The sequence below is a fragment of the Numenius arquata genome, chromosome 7 (genome assembly GCF_964106895.1).
Source record: "Numenius arquata chromosome 7, bNumArq3.hap1.1, whole genome shotgun sequence".
Classification (NCBI taxonomy): Eukaryota; Metazoa; Chordata; class Aves; order Charadriiformes; family Scolopacidae; genus Numenius; species Numenius arquata.
The window spans coordinates 14,285,246-14,299,027 of NC_133582.1; positions in this window are offsets into that span (position 1 = coordinate 14,285,246).

Below are 13,782 nucleotides of genomic sequence, written 5' to 3' on the forward strand. Positions count from 1 at the left end.
CCTCAAGTTTTGCAAGAGATGTCTAAGAGACTTGCTGTCTTCATACTAGAAAATCATCTCGAAGTAGTTAACTTTGGGCTCCTCGGCAGTTCCTGAAGTAGCTTAAACACCTCGGCTCACCTGTGGGTATCGTGGTTGTGAGGGGAACCTCTGAGCAGAGTCTTGTATAGCTGCTGCCAGTGTCAAGTCATGGCTACAGAGTTATAAACAGTAAAGTTTCTAGGAGAGAGAATTAGATTCTCAAACCTCCAAAAACACACGGAAGAGGGAAAGGATTAAATGTCATAGGAACTGGTAACTCACCCGAGAAGCCAGAGACAGGAGAGGAAGACTGAAGAGAGAGAGGACATAAGGATGAAGAAGCAGAAGTGATCTGGTGAAGGAGGGGCCCCAACTTCATGTTCCCAAGTTGAAATCTTTGAAGGTGGATACATTTGTGAATGCTGCCTCTCTGAATTAGAGTCTGCTTGATTTAGTCCAAGACCAGAGTATTTAAGACTTGCAATTGCAAGCTTTTAGTCCCAAAATGGGTGCTATTCAGGCGCACATAATGCCCGGCATAATACACGCTTAACAAAATGCAGAATTAAAGCATGTTAATAACAATATGCTTCAGGAAGCCTAGGAACACAGTGCGAAAGGGCCCTTGTGGGCTCAATTTCTCTTTATAGGTAATGATTTCATACAGTCATCTCCATAAATTTATTAAAATCTATCTGAAGAACATTTTGGTTTCTTTCTCTATTAGCATTTCAGAACCTTTTGTTAGGAACTTTGATCACAGCCAAGCCACACATACCTATTTGCTCAAGGCAATATTGTTCTTTTGTTTAAATATGCCTTCTCACTCCTTGTATTTAATTCACTCTTGTATTTATAGAGCACAGTTGCATTCTTCTTTATTCTGCTAGGATGGGTAACTCAAGCTCTTCCAGCTTACTCCTGTATATTAAGAGCACCCAGTGCTAATCTCTGTAGCCATTCACTGCACCTGCTCCAGCTGAATTCATCTGTCTTCCAACATGGGTGACAAACATTGTAAAGACAACTCCAGGTGCAGTTTTACAAGCACATTAAACAGCGTTAGTATTTCCCCATCTCTCTTGAAAAATTCTTCCCCCAAACACTCTGGGATCACACTTGTCTTTTACTCAGCCACATTACACCACACTGGTAGCTCCAAGCCAACTTATGATTAACCAATGCGCTTGGGGCTATCTCTGTCTCCATTGCTTTCAATGGATAAGTATTTCTGGTATGAGCTGGGAACTCATTATTAAGCTTCTAGGTTCATGACCCTGCACTCCTCGTCACTGCTATTAAAATTATCGGTGTTTTCCAGTTTTTCCTGTAGAATACCACTCTGCTGTTTTGACAGTAGCTCCCAGTTTCATGTCATCAGAAGCCAAGAATGTGTCCTTGGAATAACTTTACTTATCACCATAACTTTATGCTCATTGCAATCATTTTCCAAGCTGTTGTTGCCAATGGACTTAGAAAACAACAAAATCCATCTTCTCCTATGTAGCCTCTGTTAAGTGTCACCTGTGCCCTGATGAATGGTGACAATGCACTGCCTGTTGACAACAGCTAAATACAAGCTGAGGAGCTGCAGCCACCCTTAACAAAAAACTGAGGTTTTGGTCCTCACCTTATTCCATAACTGGCTTGCTTTGAAGGCTACAAGGAAATGGCCCCGTTGTGATAAACACTGTGCAAGGAAATCAAGGAAAGAACCTGCCCCTCAAAAGAGTTTGCATCTATTGTGCCACGTATCCAACCCCCCCCCATAAAACCAACAAAAAAGCCACCCCAGTATAATAAGCTATTGAACAGGAGCTGCCTTTTTGCTTTGTATCCACAGCACTGGAAACATAAGAGCCTGAATGATCTACTCTCAATTGCAAACAATGGAAACACGCTGAATCACTAAAACCAAACCTTCAATAGGCAAAATGCAGCCTTGTCACTAAGACAAACTGCTAATAGCAACAATGAGGCTTGGAACAGCTTGTCTGGAGCCAAACTGGCTCTCATACTTTAGCTGAAGTTCATCCAAAGTTGAACAGGAAAGTCTCCAGATGGTCACTGCAACTGGGGCTAGAAGGAGGGGCCGTTATGTTACTTTCTTGTTCATACAAAAAGTGTAGAATTTTGTTTAATGCTTAAATGTAAGACTTATCCCCAGAGTAAGGGTGAACAGGATAAACCATGAAGGAAAATGGCATCACTTAAACAGGGAAGATGTTACTACTTCAAAAAGATATTGTAATCATAGCACTTTGGCAGCTATTAACTCAAAAAACCAGGGTGAAAACCACAATTGTGCTGCAAAGTTTGTGCCGTGCTTTTTTCATACAGGATGTAAAGCAGTGGCATTTCTTTTATAGAAGAAAACATTTAACTTCACAGTATTTAAGCACACAAGCAACAGAATCCTCTATTGCAGCCCCAGTCAGGAATGTGACAGATGGGGGGATGTCCATGCTGTTGAACTGAGCTGTAAATTACGCTTCATTCTGGGTCTTCCATTTCAGGTCTTATTTGTGTCTGAGCCCTGTGCTACACAACCACACTGGCAACGCAGACTTTGCCAATACAGCCTGGCTCAGGGAGAGCACAAAATATCCCAAAAAGAATTTCAGAGGGAGGTATTGGCTCTGAGTTAATCTGCCTGCTCCCAAGGACACCAGCTTGCCTGCTGAGCTTCATCAGTTTGGTCAGAAAACAAGTCAGAGAACATATTTAGGAGAAAAAGCTGCCCATGAGAGGGGGCAAAGACTACACCAGGACAAAGATTGTCCTTGGGGAGACCTGAGGGCAGACCCTCCAGAGAGGTGCCTCTCCAGAAGCGTTGGCCCATAGGAAAGCTAATTACAAGTTTAGGACAGGGGCATTTCTCAGGACTGTTTTTAATTATATCTGTACTTACAGTTTTCAAGCATAGCAATGATGATAATTTTTAGGGTTCTTATCTTCCAAGGACTCAATGATAAATTTGTGTCTCTTCGTTTCCTGTCCCAGTCTTGAATCTTGAATCAATCACAAGGTTTGAAGCACCCATAGTAGCATGCACAAGGTGAGTATGAGGAACATATAAAAGCCAGGAGGGCTATGTGAAGCAGTGACTGTGCAGTTGAGTTGATAACACATCCCAAGGCATAGGGTCTGCCCTAAGGGACATGCCTAAACATCCTCAGGGAGGAACAAGGACCCACCTCTGCTCATACCTCTTTGATTTGGGACTTACAGCATCCAATTGACAGAATCGGCCTCAAAGCCAGAAATCATTCACTCTGTGTTGTACCCAACACTGCTGCACACATTTGCCATGAGACCTTCTCACTTGAGGGCAGCCCAACAGGACCACAGCACACCCAGGCAGGAGGGACACCCTCACACAGCAAGTGAAGGGGCCCTACTGGTCTGCAGCCAAAGGGAGAGGAGATTACACCTCCCAGTATCTCTCCCGGGGGAGGAACTCAGTGAAACACACTATTCTTAGACAAAAATACTCTTTGTTTTGTCCCCAGAATGTATACTGAGACATTGCAGGTGCTGAGTGTATTTCTCCCACCAGGCATGTTTTTCTTGAAAATCAGACTCCGCTTTTCTAGTACATGCTACAGGAGGAAAGGATGGTGGTGGGGAACTTGTAGCATGCCTTAAGAAATGAGGGGAGACAAAATGAAATACTGAAGAAGAAATTTTTTTTTTTGCAAGTAAGTCAGCAAAATATTCTAATGTATTTACTCTTCAAGCACAGTTACATTTGCAAACAGCCTGATGGAGGGGAGGTGTGTTGCTCCAGTTCCATCATCTCAGCGAGACTGAACTGGAGCGCTGAAGCGTTAGGTCTTGATCTAACATTCTTTGAACCTGGTGAAAAACAGGCTTCAGCTGAACCTGCACTGAACTAGCACCCTAACTGAAAATAAAGGAGATAATTATTTCCCTTTCTTTTTTAAAAGTGAGACCCTAAGACAAGTTACAGCATAGAGAAACTTTAGGGAACTCTTGCTCTTCTCTGTGCAACCTTTGCTCTTCTCACGTGGAGCATCTCTAACTCCTGCTCTTCCAGTCTGACACTTCATTGCCACTAAATTGATTCCATTTAAAAACAAGATTTCCTAATGAATTTGGCCAATAAACATGGAATTCATTTCTAGACCAGAGACGGTGGAGGAAAACTTTCGACAGTGAAAACTGCTGGTTCTACTTACTGTAGATGGAATAGATTTGCTGTTGTCAAGAAGAGACATCAGTAAACATAGTAATGTGCATGTTTGTCTAACAAAGGTGTCCAAAACTTCCTTCTCCTGCCGTTCTTCACTCTGAAAGCACAGGCATTCCCTAAACCGTTCCCTGTGAGTTTCAAACTGACTAAACAAACATCACGTTTCCATGCAGTGTTGTATTACCAGAGTGAATATACAACACTTTGAAGCCATTTTAGAGCATATTTCCATCTTATCTAAGATATGAGAATTTAACTCATCTCAAACTCCAGGTCTTACAGTCAGAAATTGCTGTCACTGCTTCAAGTATCAGCACAGCAGATGGGTGGGGGACAGGAAGACTAAATACTGCTTAATTATTCTGTTGATCTATTCTATTTTTAAGTCTTTTTTCTAAGACCTGCTGCAAGCACTAACCTTTATCTGTAATTACCATTAAGGAACATTGGCAAGAAACAGTTCTGAAAAATTATGAGCTCTCCGAACATGAAGATCTGAAAATTAGTTTCATTATTAATTAATAGCCTTTGGAGATATCTAACTGTTTCTAGAAGGCTGACTTTATCAGGTCCCTACCTGTATGCCATTTTTTTATCATTTGTTATATTTTTCTATTTTTCAATATATTAATCTTTACTAAGAGGTAGGAGGCACTGGTTTCTCTGCTTTACTGAGGAAGAGCAGCTGCACAGAGAAAGTGAAGATATCATTTTCAAACTGATCTTTTTCAGAAGTGACTTAGCTCTGTACTCATGGAACCCCTTCTGAAAGCTTGATCAGCCATCAGACTTGAGGTTGCCTTCCAGGAGCCTGGAATGATGAAACATTACAAGGACAAGACCAATACTCAGAGACGCATCTTTGCGATAAATAATTTTTCTTACTGCTCTGCTGAAGCAGGCCATATTTACTTGTATGCTGAATTTGTGTCACTCCCACTTTCTACAAAAGTGCCAAGTAACACCCAAGAAAAAAAAAATGATCACTCTACAACTCTAAATATATGATAGCAACAATAGTTTTTTTATCAGCCATCTCTTATAACGACATTACAAGGCTCCAGTTTGATGGGAAGCATTTTTCTTTCAGTCTGTTGATATTCATAATATTGTTTTCAAAGTGTTATCAGTCCAGTCCCCCCCTCATGGTTTCTATTATTTTTCCTGTGACTAGGACCCAACAGACCTATGATTGGCTGTGTCCATTGAAATACTAACAGGTTTAACACGTTAGCTTCCTCCCCTCCTTCCTTGAGGCTTCCCCAGTGGCCACATCAATCCTCCCAACAGCCACTCAGCCCCGCTAAGTTTCCTGGAGGGAAGTTACCTGCTTTCAAATGTTTAGCTGCAATTCAGCATTCTCCCAAATTATTACTGGAGGGGAAGATATCCTAGAGTGATATGACAGGGCTGTAACATCCCTGTTTTGTATGTCTAAGTATCTTTAAGTCCTTTCTCTGTTGTTAGTTACAAAGCTTTTGTTTTGCCAATGGCACCAGTAGGCAATCAGGAGCACAGCTGGGCTGAGAAGGGAAGGTTCATTTTTATTCTTAAGCAGCTTAGGGCTCAGGTGTTTAATATCTCACCTTATCTCAAGTGTTTAGTATCTCATCCTATGAGAGCTGCATCCGCTTTTCCAGTTAAAAGTTTCTATCTTGTATTTGTTGCTCTCAGCTTCCCCGTTTTTCCATTTATTATATATTCACAGAGAGCAGGATTATTATTTTAACAGCTCCTTCTAAGCCAGGATGTTGTTTTTCTTGAAACTAATGTACCCTTAGTTTTTCCCAGTTAAGGCTTATTAGGCAACCTGTAAAATATTCTTAGACATTTTCCAATTATCAGTTACATTTCCCCCTCAACTGACTTAGTTCGGAATTGTTTTCTGCTTTGTGAAATTGTATCAGCTAAAGCTACTCATTTGCATTTTGTTTGCCTTCAACAAATGTAATCAAGTTATGAACACTTTTATTTTGTTATTGTACCTCTAATTTTTAGTACTGTGGTTTCTCCCCTCTGCTGAGGCAAAAGTCTAGTCTAGAGTTTCCCCAGTCTCTGGTGCAATACTTTTTAAGCAGGAAAATCAAGATTGTTATTTAGTGATTCTGAAGCTGCCCCAGTGCTGTCAACAGGAGGCTGTCAGCATATGTCTTTTGGATTAACATCTCCCAGAAAAATGCAGCTTTCTTTTTCCTCTTATACATTATAGACAGTAGCTGAAGGAGCCAGTCATCTGTTCCTCCATAAAAATGGCTGCTCTCTCACAGACAGCAAATCATACTCCATTTTGCACTTTCCATGGTGGGAAATCAATCCATGAGATCATTTCTTTGTCATTTGTCACTAGTAAATAAATCATGCCTTTTTTTTTTTTTTTTGGTCATAGTCTGCCATTTCTCATCCCCTTCTGTCCACTAAGCCTTTCTTAAGAGATTATAACCAGTGATTTAAAGATTTCAGTCACCAGAAATTTCCCATCAAGTTCCAGCGATGCCATTTCTATTGAATTTATGCTCATAAATGAGCAATTCCAGTTTCCCTGTTTATTATCTAGGACCCTCTCATTGGTCTAAGCAGCTAAATAATTTTTCCTTATCATGGGCATTTGGGTTGGTTTTATTGACCATGGCACGGCCTGGGGTTAAACGGGTGCTCATTTGTTTCCCCTTTTCACTTTTTCCTAATGCTGGGGCTGCCAGAGGTCCCACACTCTCCACTGTCAGTTCCTTTCTCACAAAGGGCAGACACAGCGGAGTTTCCCCTGACTGGCTCAGGGTCTGCCCGCTCACCAGAAACCCTCCGAGAAGAGCCTTCCTTCTCCTCCTTGGCCAAATAAATTTATGCCTGCAGCCTTAGGCGTGCACAAGCGGTTTCTGTTGTTACTCCTGTTAATACTTGACCATGGGTTGCTTCGCCTCTCCCTCACCCATTAAAAGAAAAAACAAAACATTGCCCCATGAGTAGTTTTGCACCTCAGAGGAGGGTAGACAGGCATGAACCTCTAAAGCAAAAATAATTCTTTGTGTGTATCCATATCCTTGCTCTTAGCTTTCATTGTTTTATAGGAAACATGGCGTTAAAAATATCAGAGGTCATTTAAAGGTTGGAGTTGTTTTATTGCACATAAATTCAGGCATTAATGATGCAGTCCTTTGATTTTTAGTATGATACAAAATTTCATCAAGATGGTTAGCCTGCACAAATAATCAAAACCACAGAAGCCCATTCTTGAAACTGGTGCTGTGTCTTATCAGAGATGTATTGGGCACTGAAGGAGAACAGCTTTAGCAATCTCCAGTCAACGCCTTGCAAAATGGTCCTTTTACAGGATGTGCTGTAAAACAGGACCAATTATTCTTACAGATTGTAATACAAATCTTAGTGTAATTAGTACTTAACAGCAATAATGAAAGAAAGTGAGAAAAATAGTGAAATAAAAGAGAGAAAAAGCAATTTATTCAAAGTAATTGCACTTCCACCTATTTATTTAATGTTTGCTACTTTCAAATCTTGTCATCTTGCCAATACAGTAGCACAATGTTCTGCTGCTTGCCCCTTATACATTGTCATAGACTAAGACTCTCAGCTGCAGTACTGCCTTACTCTCAGAAATGCTTCCTTCCTAACCCATATCTCCTAATAGCTCAGCATTTTGTGCTGAAAGATTTTACATCATCTTGGGAGATCAAATAAGCAATTTTTCAGTTGCATGTCCTAAAGGAACTGTTGTCTATATAGCTACTTTAAAAGCAAGGACTTTTTTCCTCCCACATCTGAAGTTTTTTCTTACTTAGGAGATGTTTATTATATTCTCTGTAGCCGCTTCTTACTCAATTTGCTTAGCCCAATACAAAATTCCCATTTAATGACCTCCTTATTATTTCAAATGTCCAGAGGAACTTGATTCAATTCAAAGCCTATACTGCTGCAAGGGTATTGCAGGTCTAAAAGATTTCCTTGCAAGTCTGTTGGAAGAAAGAGAAAGAATAACAAAACAAACCCAGACTAGAAAATAGCCACCAAGAACAAAGGTACAGGCTGCGTTAACAAGCATGGCTGAATGGCACCCAGGATTTTATACTCTTTCATCAGTACTCCATGGAGCTCAGGATCCCCCAATTTTCCAAAATGTAAGGGCTTGGTTTTGTTTCTGGATCTATGTCTCCAGATCAGTGGCTATGAAAACATGAAACAAGTGCAAATCGCAACAGCGTTAATTCCCCAAAGTTGGCAGCCAGATTCAATCAATGGTGTTTTGAAAGAGTGAGTTGCCTCACGCATTTCAATGGTGCTTGTTCTCTGGGCTGCGGACAACCATTTGGATAATGAGTCTTTCAGCTGCTTCATCACCAATCGTGCTACCAAAACCACTGAGAAAATGCATCCCTCTCTGTATGCCAGTTGCTTTCAAGACAGTGGCCATAAGCCTCCAGCTTCACCCTTGTCAGTTCCTGTGGCATATCGATGAACTGGCAACATGGACCTTTTAGACAGCATGAAACCCAGGCACAGAGTAAAACACTGAATATACAAGAAGCAACGGGAAAGCAAATATACGAATGTATTGTCCACAACTGTGGCAGAAACTCACCAGTTTTCAGAGCGGCTGCTTGGACTTTCCAGCCTGCCCTGACCTCATGTCACGGCAGCCAGGGGCCTTGAAGCAACCTTCAGATCCTGCTTGTCACCAAGCATCCAGGTGTGCCTGCCTTGCGTAAATCAGTCTGTCAGCAAAATAAATCATCAGCTTTACATTTCAGTGAAAAAGCTTAGGCTTTTTTCTGCTGTGCAGGAGTGGAGATGGAGAACCTGGACTTTTTTGCAAAGTCATGTGTTAGTAACATGTGGCAGAATGAACTTAAAGATTTTAAAGCCTGATTTAAAGCCAAACTGAGTTGGGAAGGGTTCAATGGTTTTAGTTAGTGTAATTTATATTGGAGGCTTTCTTTTGTTTGGGTGGTTGTTGTTGTGGTTTTTTTGTTTTGTTTCATTTTGTTTTTTTCAAATACAACAACCCACTGCAGGGCTTGTTACCAGAAGTTTGTCTATATTTCCTTTTCCCCATGGGAACAGCTACGTATTAGAGAGTGCCTATAGAGTGTTGTAGTAACTATGTCTGTATCTGTGGCTCTGTATGGAGCAGACAATCTGCAAAAAAGCCCAAGTACCTGAAATATCTGTTTTTTTCCAGTGCCCTGGTTGCCCTAACAAGGACTATTAATTTTCTTTGCAAACCTTGCTCGCTTTATGCTGTACCCACATTAATGAGCTCGTGCCACTTTATCTACCCTGACAGGCCATAGCAGAACAAGCCATGCTCTGGAGGCATGTCATAAGGAGCATGAAAGGTGAAACTAGAACAGGTTCCTGCATTTTGGAGCTGCATTTGAAGCAACAGTTACTCCCTGCCTCCTCCATGGCCAGCCTGCAGACAGGGCAATTCCTTTCCTAAAGCTTTTAACAGTTTCCAGAGCGCTGCTCCAATCACCCTGCCTTTCCCACATCCTTCACCAAAGGTACTGGGCACTGCTCACAGGAGGAAGCCTGCTGGCACAGGTAGTGAGGATGTAGCTAGTCCCTGGCACCCCCCACAGATGCCATTCCTGAACGGAGATCATGGCCTGCTCAGCTCCATGTTCAGAGATCAGACCTGCCTGATGGCCATAGCTCTGCACTCCCCTTCCAGTGCCACCAGTAACCCCAGCAGCAGGCTCCCTTTGCTCCAGGGGTGTGCATTCTGGGTGAAGCCATGGCCCCATTGCAGCATCGCTAATCTCTGAGCCCTGGGTCCTTCCCTGCGGGCGCAGGGGTGGAAACATACCATCCCGTTCATCCTTGTGCCGGGACGGTCCTCATTGTGTTCTCCTGCATGTGATCAGGTTGTGCAAGCATTTTGCCCTTCCATATCAAATAACCCGACCTAAGGTGTCTCACATGATGGGACACAGGGAAATTGAGAAGCCTGAATTACTATGGTTTCACCTTTCTAAAGTGAAGCACCTGAACCAATGACATTTTTATGCTTCTGAAGCCTGGGGACCTGCATTTTTGATCATGCCTCCAAAAAAATGCAGTAGAACTGTTTTTCACAGAAACAAACTGAGGACAAAAAGGACTGACGCCAAACCAGAAATATTAGTATTGAGAGCATACACATAAGATTTGGCTGAAGGAGCATAGGGAGAAGATCTACCTGAAAATACCATGTAGAAATCTTCTGATTATCTCCAGACTAAGGTCCCAAAGCCACATTGACGTATAAAACATCCCATCCCACTGGGGAATGGAATAACATCCCTAAATGCCCACAGTGTGCTGCAAACTAAGCAAGACTGAGCTGCTGACTTTGTGAACATGCACTCCATGTGATGTAATTATCATATCGTTTTGCAGTGTACCATCAAGAATTTGAGCAGGAAGAGCTTCGTCCTCTCTGTTGTGCAACTGAAAAGCCAACAAATACATCATTCACCTTCTCCAAGCAGCGCTGCCACTGTGAGTTTTAAAGTAACTATGACTAAAGGGATTAATGCTTATTTATTCTTAAATCAATGCTTCACATATACTTGGTTTCAGGGAAGAAATAAAGCCTTTAATATTCCAGCAGTTGACCCAACTAAAAAATATAAATACACTGGAAATATTTTTGAGAGCGTAAAACTGAAATACGCTTTCTTGCCACCTCTGATTCTGTTCTCAGCTATAAACTGAAGAATCAGAATATTATGACTATGGTTACTATATGTTGGTATTTTTATCCAAGGCAGGAGGTGAAGTACCTTGCTCCCATCACCCTGCTGTATTGCTGACATCCTTGATACCTGAGCAGCCATGACGTGTTGCCAATTTTAAAACAGCAGCTGACTGTTTATATCTCACAGACATATATAACTTTCTCTCTGAAAAAGCATCTTCTGAAAGTCCAGGATGGCCAATAAAGTCAAGCCTTGTCCAGCAATGGTTTTCAAATAAGATCTTGTACAGTTCCCAGTACTGCCTTCCCATCTCAGTCTCGAGGATAAGAGATGTAATGAGAACTGACTCCTTTCGGGGAGTATCAGCAGCTACTTTAAAGTGACAGCATAGATACAGAAAAGTGAGAACTGAGTAATTAAATAAATTCATTAGGACCTACTCAAAATTACCTTTAAATTCAACCAGGTCCCTTTTCACATGCTAAAGCTTGGAATTAGGACCTCAGGTTTAGGCTTCTGGGTTTGAAAGTTTTGACATCTGTTTTGGGCAAGAGAGATGCTGTCTTGCAGCCTGCACTGTAACACTTTCCTCTTGCATCCCAGGACCTTTCCAGATTTGGGTTTCACTGCAAGACCCAGTGTGCTTCTGGCAACTCTTTCTGCAGGTGCTGAAGCAGCTTTGACTCTCCATAAAGCAGACAGCAACTTCACCAAGCAACTATGCCAAGCATATCTTAATTTCATTTGAATTAGCACTTCATTGGTAATTAGTAGCTGCTGCAGCAAGTTCAAAAGTCACCATTTGCTGCTTTCTTGCAGTCCTCCACACGCCAGTTGCCACACTTCCCGCTGTACCACCAGCAGAAAGAGGCCGTTTTCAGGGAAGAGCTGCCTCTGCCAGTGTCCCACCTGAGGGCTGCTCTCTCCATCGCCAGCCTCTACCATTTCAGCCTTCGCAATCTTTGTCTGCCTGTTTCGTGCCTCGAGTCCAGGCTGGTGTGTGCAGACGTGCTGCTCACGGGAAGCAGTACCTCCACAGCAAGGGGGCTGCTCTGTGAGGTGAGACGTGCTAAAGCTCACACAGCAAAGGCTGGAAACATGCAGAGGCACCTACTGCCTCCAGCAGCTCATGCAACCTCCTTTCTTCCTCATTGTTCTTACTGTCATTTATTTTGAAAGCAAAAAATGCCAGGACTGGAGCTTCCTCCTGGAGGGCTCCTGGACAAGCCCTCCCCTCAGAGTCCCACTCAAGGGCAAACACCCCCACAATGCCCTGGGGTGCCAGCCCCTTCCTTGCAACATGATGTCCACACAGCCCCACAGACACGTACACAGGCGGTGTGTCACACACGTGTGTGCATTCATCAGGAAACACAACCATTAGCTGTTGCTGTCCCTACCATGAGGTCCCAGCATGTTTAGAGGGACAAAAACATTTTGACTTTCATTTAAATTACCTGCAAAAAGGACATTTGTGACCCACAGGAAAGGAGGAGCATATATGCAGTGGTGTTGTGACCACTGCCACTAAATGGGCTGTGTCAAACAGATGCAGTGCTGCCAGTGAGATGCTACCTGGCTGGTTGGAGTGTTTTCAGTCCCTGCTCAGACAGCAGTCACAGTATCTTAATAGCCTTCATCCTCTCTGAGCATGCAATGCAGGCTTACGAGAACTCCTAACAGTGCACTGCGGTTTTACCAGTCCATTATTGCAATGGGACACTTTCCTGGAAAAAAAGTTCAGCCACGACTAATACAAAGGTGCTAACCCTGGTTTGGGGCCACCTGGGGCAATGCTGACCGCTCGGGGTGGCTGCTCTTACAGGCTTATATTTGCAACATGCGTAGTTCAAGTTCCCTTTGCATCTCCCCGCACATTTGCCACCACCTGAACTCTGTTCCCGATTTTCTACCCGCTCGTAGAGGTCTCTCTGCCACCTTCTCTGCCTGCAACCCCTTCTGCCCAGGATGTTCAGTCCATGCCCTGCCACCATCCCTTAGCTGTCCCAGCCGAGCTGCCAGGGCACAGCAGGGCCAGTGCAGACCCTAGTTTAGGTGGCTCTAGGGAGAGTTGTGCCCTCCCTGCACACACACTGGGTGGTACAACTGGCCATCGACATCCAGACAGGGCACGAGCTCCCGCAGAGAGCCCGTCTCCCCTGGGAGCTGCGGCGCTGCCAATGTCACCTTACTCCTCGTTTCTTTTTCCAGATCATTAACTGTTAAACAGGGAGAGAAAACAGAAGTGAGTCCCGCTGCCCTGAGACCAGCATAACGTCAAAAAGAGATTGCTACATATCGTCAATCCTCTGCTGAAGCGAGCATAAGAGATTCTTTGCCAAAAATAAGCAAGAAGTAGGATGAAAGTGTTTCTATACAGAAAAAACCCTCCATAGGCCATTTTGGCTTGTGCCTGTGTGAATTGGGCTTTGGCAGCAAGTCCCTACTGACTTTGCCTGACTGGGCCCCCCTGTGACCGTCCCCTGTGTGCCCGTAGCTGCCCAGAGGTGGTGGGGCAGCAGGAAGAGCCGGTGGAACTGGGGTGTCCAAGTGGGAGAGCAGCTGCTGATGGAGGGAGCCTGGAGACAGGGGTGGGCAGCATGGCAGAGCCACACAGTCAATAGCTGGCTCCATCTCAAGGTTTACAGTGGACTGAAGTGAAGTCTCGAGCTACCTTTGCTGCTTCACCTTCACCCCAAAATCGGATTTTCCACCTTATTGAAACCCTCTTGAGAACACAGGAGTTTCCCTGCTGCGGTGGATGGCTGTTTCCTTCCATGCCCCTGCTGTTTTCAGAGCAAAACGGTTTCCAATTTAATGTCCTGAGTGGGAATTTCCAGCCATAACTTG